This window comes from Stenella coeruleoalba (genome assembly GCF_951394435.1).
Source record: "Stenella coeruleoalba genome assembly, chromosome: 18".
Classification (NCBI taxonomy): Eukaryota; Metazoa; Chordata; class Mammalia; order Artiodactyla; family Delphinidae; genus Stenella; species Stenella coeruleoalba.
The window spans coordinates 49,072,208-49,082,140 of NC_137164.1; the positions used below are offsets into that span (position 1 = coordinate 49,072,208).

Below are 9,933 nucleotides of genomic sequence, written 5' to 3' on the forward strand. Positions count from 1 at the left end.
TCCTGGTATTTGTTTTAAAGTAACCCAGTGGAGGGTGAGAGGGACATGTGTGTGTGAAAATAGCTAAAACAAGTTTTGCCGTGCACGCTTTATTGTGGAAATTGGGGAAGAGGTTCGTTTTACTATTCTCTCTGCTTTTAAATTCTATGCTTAATTTTCAATACTAATAATATGCCTAAATGTGAAAAAAGAGAAAACTATTAAGTGATTTGATCATCTATAGATTCAGTGGAAGAAAATAAAACCCAATACTTAACATGGGATGTATTTCATTCAAGTAGGCTTTTTTTTTTTTTTTTGGCGGTACGCGGGCCTCTCACTGTTGTGGCCTCTCCCGTTGCAGAGCACAGGCTCCGGACGCGCAGGCTCAGCGGCCATGGCTCACGGGCCCAACCGCTCCACAGCATGTGGGATCTTCCCGGACCGGGGCACGAACCCATGTCCCCTGCATCAGCAGGCGGACTCTCAACCACTGCGCCGCCAGGGAAGCCCTCAAGTAGGTTTAAAAAGCATTTCTTTTATAAAAGGTTCGAAACATTGTGTAAACTCAGTATTCATTCAGATTGTAACACTTCCATTTTATGATGCCAACAATAACTTGTCTCTATTATGGGAATAACTAGCAGTTTGTAGTATTTGATACTAACCCCTTGGTCATTACCATGGTTTTTTGTCATTAAAGCACTGAAGTTATAAGTACAGGCTATCAGAAGTGAAAATCATATCTAAAAATATAGCTTGTCATTTAGATGTTTCTAAATATTTTATTTGACAAAAAATGTATAAATCTATTTCTATCAAACTTTTTAAAATCCATGAATTGTTTAGAAATACAAAGAAACAACTATAGAATATTCTAGTGGAAATGACTACAAACTGCTTGTTGGATCTGCAAAGACAAGTAAAGAACTGACAAACATATGATTTGAGAAATTGGGCTTCTCATATAAATTACCTAGATTGGATCTTCATGTTAACTGAATTCCATGGGTAAACAACCTTTCTTTTACCTTTGTGAATGCTGTCTTCCTCAATGTTGTGGGATAGAGATCAAGTGAGCCTTTTCTAGCACTAAGCTTCAGCTTAAAATAAGCACTAATTTCAAGTGGAAGTGTGGAGTAATTTGGGAATGTTTCTTCTGCTGCTTTAAATGTGTGCAGACTGATTACATAATGACAAAAGCAGTCAGGTGGCTTAATTGGATGCAACAGTGCTCACTGGGGCAAAACTGAGTCTGTTCCTGTCTATAATACATTTTTACATTTTGCATGGTATCCGTACATCCTCCTGAAGTGAGTTTCTCAGAATTCTTTTGCAGGGTTCTTAGTTTCAAAGCTTGCCCTACACATTAGTATTATCTGGACAACATGCATACCTCACCCTTTTTGGCCACAAAAATTCAGGAAACATAAAAATCAGAAGGAACATTATAATCTGATCCTGCTATGTATCAGACCTCATTCTTTTCTGTTTTACTCCAAAACATTCTCCCACTTCTGGGTCTTTGCATTTGCAATTCTCAATCACATATTTCTAATTATCAGTTCTAAGCTCAGTACTGCCCTCTCAGTGGAGTCTTTTTAGGTCATTCAACCTAAAGTAGCTCCTTTCACTCAGTGCTTCTCCAGTGAATTAACCCATGTCATTTTCTTTATTGCATTTTTCACTAGTTGAAATTGTCTTGTTCAATTATTTCTATGTTTATTTTCTATCTCCCTTCACTAGAATGTAATCTTCATGAGGACAGACTTTATTTTTCTAACACAGTATTTAGAACACTGGCTGGCATATGGTTGGTGCTCAAGAAGATGTTTGGTAAGTGAATAAATGACTCACTAGCCAAATGGATGAATGAATAAAGTTTATGTAGGACTTTTTCTTCTGAATCAGAGAGTCAAATATTTAGAAGGAATTGGTCATCAACAAAAAATTACCACACTTTCATTAGGATGACTTAGTAAATAGGATCCTAGATTAAACCAATTAGTGAAACAAGGGCAAAGTTGTATGATTTATCACATACGGTTGAACCATCTACTGTAACAGCAAAAGCTCCAGTGTTTGATTACACAGAGTACTTAGAATTTCATGTGGTAGTTTTGAATCTGAGTTACTGAGCATACAGTTCTTCATTTGCCCCAGAGATAAACCCAGCAAGGTGCAGTATGGGCAGTGGGCTGGGATTGGAACCTACCACAGTAAATTTGAAAAGGTAGTATTCTCAAACTTAACTTTGGGTTATAGGTAAGGAATGAGAAAATGGGAATCCGAGGCTCAAAGGTAGTGGATTCAAAAGGTAAGGTTGTCCTTGATGATGTAGAAGGTAAAACAGTGTTAGGGAAAACCCTTAGTTGTATTTATGGGCTCTACTTTAATTCATATTATCTTAGGCGATCTTGCTTTAAGATAGGTTGTTCTCCCTTTATAGAGAAATCTACCAGATACTTCAGAAATCTCCAAATGCTGGAAGTCTGTGACCCAACATTTCATTGACAATGATGAGCATGTGTCCTTTGGTTGCTCTCCAGTTGTCCCCCAAGCATCCTTCACTGCTCCTCTAGATTTTGGCTCTATAAAAAATTCTCCTGTTAGTAGCTCTATCCCTGTACTTTTTCTGACAATGTAACTCCTGTCAGGAATGCTCTACTTGTCTTGTCCACTATCCATACTCTATGTGTTAATTCATATATCAGTTATTTCACAAGTATTTGTTGGTGTGGTTACCTAAAAAAAAAAAAGAAAGACAAAAGGAAAATAAGCTTTCCAAGTGGTAGAACATTTACTAAATCTGGAGGAAGAGCAACTGAGCTCTCTGGAATCTCTTCTTATAAGGACAGTAAATCCTATGGATCAGGCCCCTATAACCTCATTTAACTTTAATTACTTCCATAAAAGTCCAGTCTCCAAATATCATTACATTGGGGGGTTAGGGCTTCAACACATGAATACATTGCATTCACTCCATAATAAGCAGGGTGTGTTACTGGTGGTATTGGAACTACTCATTGATATTTTATTTAGAATTTTTGCAATACTTATAAGTAATATTAGTCTATAATTTCTTTATTGTCCACTATCCTTATCAGGCTGTTTGTCAATATTATTTTTGCTTAATAAAATGAATTTGAATGTTTTCCATCATTTACGTGCTAACTGGTCTCTAAATATTTGGTAGACTTATTTGGTGAAACCGTTTGTCCCTGGTACTATTTTTCTGAAGCAGCTCTTTTACAACTTTATGGCGTCTGTGAAAATGTATCTAGTTAATCCTCCCACCCTTATCAGGGTTAATTTTGGTAAATTGAATTTCTCTCTAAAGAAATAGATATACGTCTGAATTTCCCGGTAACCAGGTTACTGGAGGCAGACCTAGATTTACGCTAATTTAGAAAAATAGAGTCAAAATTCTAACTAATTTTAGAAAAATAAAGGTACGTGATTCTTTCTTATATTCAGATATCAGGGAATATATGAATCATAATGTTTTTTATTGGAATAATCACTGTTTCTATTTATTTGCATTTTATTTATCATTCTTCTTCTTCTTTTTTTTTATAAGACTATGCCTCTAATATTATCCAGCCAGAAGATTGGTGACAGACTCCTGAAGGTCAGGACCTTGTCTTCTCCACACTGTGTATTGCTATAATATACAATGCAGTGCGATACAGTAGATGTGTAATAAATATGTATTATTATGAAAAGCAATATGGACCCTGATAGATGTTTGACATTTCATAATAATCTTCTAGCAGCATGTTATAATGCAGTACTCCATACTGAGAACAAAAATTGGTTTAAGGGGACATATCTTTGTATAAGACTTTTAAAAGAATTGTAGATATACCGTTTTGCTATACTCTGCAAATAACTCTAAATAATAGAGTAGCAATTGTCAAGAAGTATGAATAAGGAATGATAATTTGAAATTTAAGAGAGTGCACCATTAACCACAAACAGAGAAATACGTGAGAATGAAAAATATACCTGTCAAAGGAAATATTTATGAAATAGTTGGAGTTCAAAGGCAAATACATTTAACATCTGAAAGAAGCTGGCTGTTTTTTTGTATATCCTTGTCAAAGATTGACTTTCACCTACTTTCCCTCAGCAAATGAGTGGCAGTTTGGTTATTTATAGGGTAGGATTTCAGGGATCCATTAAAGCTTTCAAAATACCATTAAAGGCATGATAAGACGTTTTTCTGGAGGTAATCATTTCTTCAGGTGGATCTTGTTAGTGGATTTTCACACTCTCTATTAGCATCATTGCTGAACATGAAAACAAGGTAGATGCATCACCGTTAGGAGTATCAAGACAGCACCAGCACAGCCACTTTAGGAGTCACTGATCTTGCTGTCAGCAGTGAGTCTGTCAGCGGGAAAGTGACCTTGAGATAAACGTCACATTTTCTGTAATGTATCATTCATTATAGGCTCCTGATAGTGGAAGGTATAAAATGGAGATACCTTCACTGAAAACATCATAAATAATTTGACATAATATGGCTTGAGCCAAATTCATATGAAAATAATGAAGCATTTATTTCAATAGAAAGGAAGAATTTAGTCACACCCTGTTAATTTGTTTGATTCTTCTATTTTCATGGTTTTATAGCCTGCTATATTTAAATAGTAACCAGACAGTTGAAAATAGTATGCCATTACATTTCAAATTTTTAGACACATTTGCACAAGAAGATGAAATTTTCAAACTAAGATTTAGATTAACCAAGTCTGACTGTACCAAAAGTAAGAAATTATGCTAAGCAAGATTTTTTAAAATGTTTCTTTCAGCATGATCCCTCGTATTGAATTATTGTGCACTTTGTGCCAAGAAAAGGAAAGCTTTCTGGGTCAGCATTAATTGTCATGTATAGCTGTAGAATCATAGATGTGTGTATGACAGTAGTCAGGAGACGTGAGTATGTGTTAAATATTTTAGTAGCTTACATCTCACATAGGCAGCAGAGATATGAGAATAATCAGTTATCTAGATAATTCATAAATAAATTCAATAGGTATTTCAAGAGTCATCTAGTTGCCTGTGTATTGTGGGAGACAGTCAAGAAGAAAAATATTATATTTCTATTTTTGTCTGAAATATTTTATAATCGAGGCAAAACGTTTGAGATTTGCTTTTCTTAGATTTATTTTTTTATATTTACAGTTCTTGACTTTGTTTTGCGTTTGTGGGCTCAGCCTGAGGCTAATCACAGTCTGATAGTAGCTAAGGATCATTAGACTATGTCTGTAGTGCACTGATGTTATTGAGCTGAAATGTTCCATTGGGTCTTATATTGAGGGTAAAATCCATACATCATAGATAAATTATTCAGGTAATGTTGTTTTTTGATTCTTTTACCTTTACATAATATAACTCTTTGCGTACTTTTTCTTTTTTTGTGATACGCGGGCCTCTCACTGCTGTGGCCTCTCCCGTCGTGGAGCACAGGCTCCGGATGTGCAGGCTCAGCGGCCATGGCTCACGGGCCCAGCCTCTCTGCGGCATGTGGGATCTTCCCGGACCGGGGCACGAACCCGTGTCCCCTGAATCGGCAGGCGGAGTCTCAACCACTGCGCTACCAGGGAAGCCCACGTACTTTTCTTTTTAAAAGAAAAAGCTTATCAGCTCAAATACACATGTATGTTGGAACCTTTATGCACTTCTATTTTTAGGAGCCAAGTAGTGAAAACATTTCAGGTGAGATAGTGTTGGTATTATAGCAGTGAAATCTTGGCAATTCATTCTGACTAAAATAGAGTATCATTTACTCGCTATCGCATTTCATGAGTTCACCAATTACCCGGTCTCTCACGCTGAAAATCCTGTTGTCATCCTTGACAGCTCTTCCTTCCTCAAACTTTATTCTCTCCCATTTCTGTCAGTTCCCCCTATGCAATATCTCCCAAATCACTCAGCTCCACTCTTTCCTCAGTTTTAAAGATACTTTCACCTGCAGTTTTCCTGTGCGATTTCCGGACCTTCATTTTCATGCCATGAAGGAACATAGTCATGCAAAGGTAGGAAGAGGTCGTCAGCATGGGGACAGCATTAACTCTGCTGTAATTAATTAAAATGAAATGTGCACCAAAAATACATCTCAAAATGGATCCTTGCACATCACTGGGTTTTGGCAGCATGGCTGAGAAATAAAATGCTCTAAAATATTCTCTACTCTACTTCCAGTCATTGAAAACTATTTTGATCATGTCAGTCTCTTTCACACATACTTTACAAGTTCTGCACTGCATGCAGGATAAGGTCCAAACTCCTTGACAAGCCATTCAAATCTCACCAACACAATTCTTTGCACATTGAAGGATATCTATCTAACCCCTGTGAATACATAAATATGTATGATATACATCATATATACACATATACATATATGCACATATGTATATATATACAGAGTCCCATGCATATGTACATTGTAGGATATATTAACGTATAGTGGAGTATCATTGTATTGCAGTTGGATTTATTGACTATAAACTAGTAATTATCAATATCAGAGGTCAGCCTGAAACTGACTGCCATCCATTTTAGTTAAATCAACATGTCCCAGAGAGAGAAGTCAAAATTATAACACATCCATTTTGGCTTTGTTTCCATTGCACTGTGGGAAGATGTCTATCCACAAGGTAATTTGTGAAACATTTTATTTTCAATCTCAATCTATTATAGTCCTTATAAATCCTAGTTTTACCTGATAGCTTTTATATCTTACTAATTTCAATAAAATGAGAAAAAATGTGGAGATATAAACAAATAATGGAGTCAAGATAAAAATTGGGGCAGGGAGATATGAAGGAGACATAGAAATACTATCGTTGCAATTCAAGGCTCCTAGCACTAGACCAAACTTGCTATTCTGTTTTATTTTCTTTCTGAATTCTTTTTCCTGCCAAGTACTTTTCTCGATTTTAATAAAATATTTCTTTTTAATAATGCAATATATTAAAAATTTTAAAGGTAAAGCAGGCCTAAAGTTAATTCAACAATTCAAGTTAAAGAACACTTATTAGACACTTACTGGCTTTTTGTGTAGATATTTTTTTAATTTATTTTTTGTTGAAGTATCGTTGATGTACAGTAATATTATATAAGTTACAGGTGTTCAGTATAGTGATTCACAATTTTTAAAGGTTATACTCCATTTACAGTTATTATAAAACATTGGTTATATTCCCGGTGTTGTATAATATACCCTTGTAGCTTATTTTATACATAATAGTTTGTACCTCTTACTCCCCTACCTGTACATTGCCCCTCTTCCCTTCCCTCTCCCCACTGGTAACCACTACTTTGCTCTCTATATTTGTGAGTCTGCTTCTTTTTTGTTTCATTCACTAGTTTGTTGTATTTTTAAGATTGCACATGTAAGTGATATCATACAGTATTTGTCTTTGTCTGACTTATTTCACTTAGCATAATGCACTCTAATTCCATCCACATTGCTGCAAATGCCAAAACTTCATTTTTTATGGCTGAGTAGTATTCCATTGTGTGTGTGTGTGTGTGTGTGTGTGTGTGTGTATACACACCATATCTTCTTTATCCATTCATCTGTTGATGAACAGTTAGGTTGCTTCCTTATCTTGGCAATTGCAAATAATGCTGCTGTGAACATCGGGGTGCACATACCTTTTCTAATTAGTCTTTTTGTTGTTGTTGTTGTTTTTTGGATACCTAGGAGTGGGATTCCTGGGTCACATGGTAGTCCTAGTTTTAGTTTTTTGAGAAAATTCCATACTGTTTTCCACAGTGGCTGCACCAACTTACATTTGCACCAACAGTTTACAAGGATTCCCTTTTCTCCACATCCTTGCCAACATTTGTTATTTGTGTTCTTTTTTTTTAGATGTTGGGGGTAGGAGTTTATTAATTTATTTATTTTATTTTTGCTGTGCTGGGTCTTCGTTTCTGTGCGAGGGCTTTCTCTAGTTGTGGCAAGCAGGGGCCGCTCTTCATCGCGGTGCGCGGGCCTCTCACTATCGCAGCCTCTCTTGTTGCGGAGCACAGGCTCCAGATGCGCAGGATCAGTAGTTGTGGCTCACGGGCCTAGTTGCTCCGCGGCATGTGGGATCCTCCCAGACCAGGGCTCGAACCTGTGTCCCCTGCATTAGCAGGCAGATTCTCAACCACTGTGCCACCAGGGAAGCCCCTATTTGTGTTCTTTATGATGATAGCTATTCTGACAAGTGTGAGGTGATATCTCATTGTGGTTTTGATTTGCATTTCTCTGATGATTAGCTATATTGAGCATATTTTCATGTGCCTGTTGGCCATCTGCATTTCCTCTTTGGAAAAATGTCTATTCAGTTCTTCTGCCCATTTTTAAATTGGCTTGTTTGTTTTTTCTAATATTGAGTTTATGAGCTATTTATATATGTTGGATGTTAACCCCTTATTGGTCATATCATTTGCAAATATTTTCTTCCAGTCCATAGGTTGTCTTTTCATTTTGTTTATGATTTCCTTTGCTGTGCAAAAGCTTTTAAGTTTAATTAGGTCCAGTTTGTTTATATTTGCTTTTATTTCCTTTGTTTTAGGAGACAGATCCAAAAAAATACTGCTACGATTTCTGACATTTATTGTTTACAAAGCACTGTTCTAGGAGCTAATGATTAAAACTCTCTAACAATTCATGCAATAGTTCAAAAAGTATATACATAAATATCTCTGTGCAAAACAGGGAGACAGTGAATGGACCCTTAACCTCCCAGGGACTCAATTTATAAACCTGGAAGATTAATTTACCTGCTTTCTCCCATTTTCTGCTTCAAGAACAGTCACCAAATCCAGTGAACTGTATTTTTCATCATTCACCCCTGCTATTCCCTAGCATCCTCCATCTACCTACTCACCTACATAGCCACCTACCTCTTTCATTCATACATGAATAAATTCTTCTTATTCCTTCATTCTCCATATTTAACCTATCATCATATCTCATTGATTCTATCTCCAAAATAATAAATCTAAATGTATCTTATCACTACTGCAATTATCAACTCTATAGAACACCAGAGCATGTGTCTTAAAAAGTACATTGAATCATGTCCACCTGAGCTTAAATGCAAACTTTTCAACATTACCTGTAAGAATCTGCATGATCTTACCTCTTCTGTTACTCATCCAATTAGCACATATTTTTGACAACTCACTGTATGCCAAGTTAGACGCTGGGTATGCAGTAGTACGACACATACGATTTCTTTCAACAAACTTGTATTCTAGTGGAGGATCTAGAAATAAGTATTTCAGTAAATAAGTAATCAAATTATAATACATTTTTATGAATGCCATAAAAGAAGCAAGTTTAATTCTAAACCATAATGTGGAGAGGGAACATCCATTTGAGACAGGATATGCAGACAAGCTGATGAAGTGTCATTCAAGAGGAAGACATAAACTGAGATGGAGCCAGTCACAGGACGGATGAGGACAAAGTGTTCCAGAGGGATCTAAATGTGCAAAATTCCTAAAATGAGGGCCTGAGTGTCCAGATCAAAGTGATATAAGGGGAGCGGGTCAGGAAAAATGGTAGAGATGTAGGTAAGAGATTATATTCGTTTTCTATGCTGTAAAACAAATTGACATAAAATTAGTGGCTTAAAACAATGTGTATTTATTATCTAATTGACAGTTTCCACAGATTAGGAGTCTGGACATTACTTAACTGGGTCTTCGGCTCAGGGTCTTAGTCTTAACAAGGCTGCACTCATGCTGTTGACCAGTGTTTTCCTACTGGAGCTCAACTCACATGGTTGTTTGCAGATTTCGGTTCCCTGTGCTTGTAGGACTGAGGTCCTCATTTTCTAACTGCCAGAGGCCACTCCCAGCTCCTAGATGTCACCCAAAGTTCTCTGCCATACACCTTCTCACAGCCTCTCTCATTACATGGCACTTGACTTCTTCAAGGAC

General features: G+C 36.5%; 1 long non-coding RNA gene across 1 annotated transcript; it reads left to right on the forward strand.

Moving 5' to 3' along the window:
• The first annotated feature begins 408 nt into the window (after positions 1-408).
• Positions 409-4,280, forward strand: LOC307176877. Its single transcript, XR_013824927.1, has 3 exons — positions 409-496; positions 1,726-1,815; positions 3,560-4,280. It is a non-coding gene; the product is annotated as an uncharacterized lncRNA (long non-coding RNA).
• Positions 4,281-9,933: the final 5,653 nt, after the last annotated feature.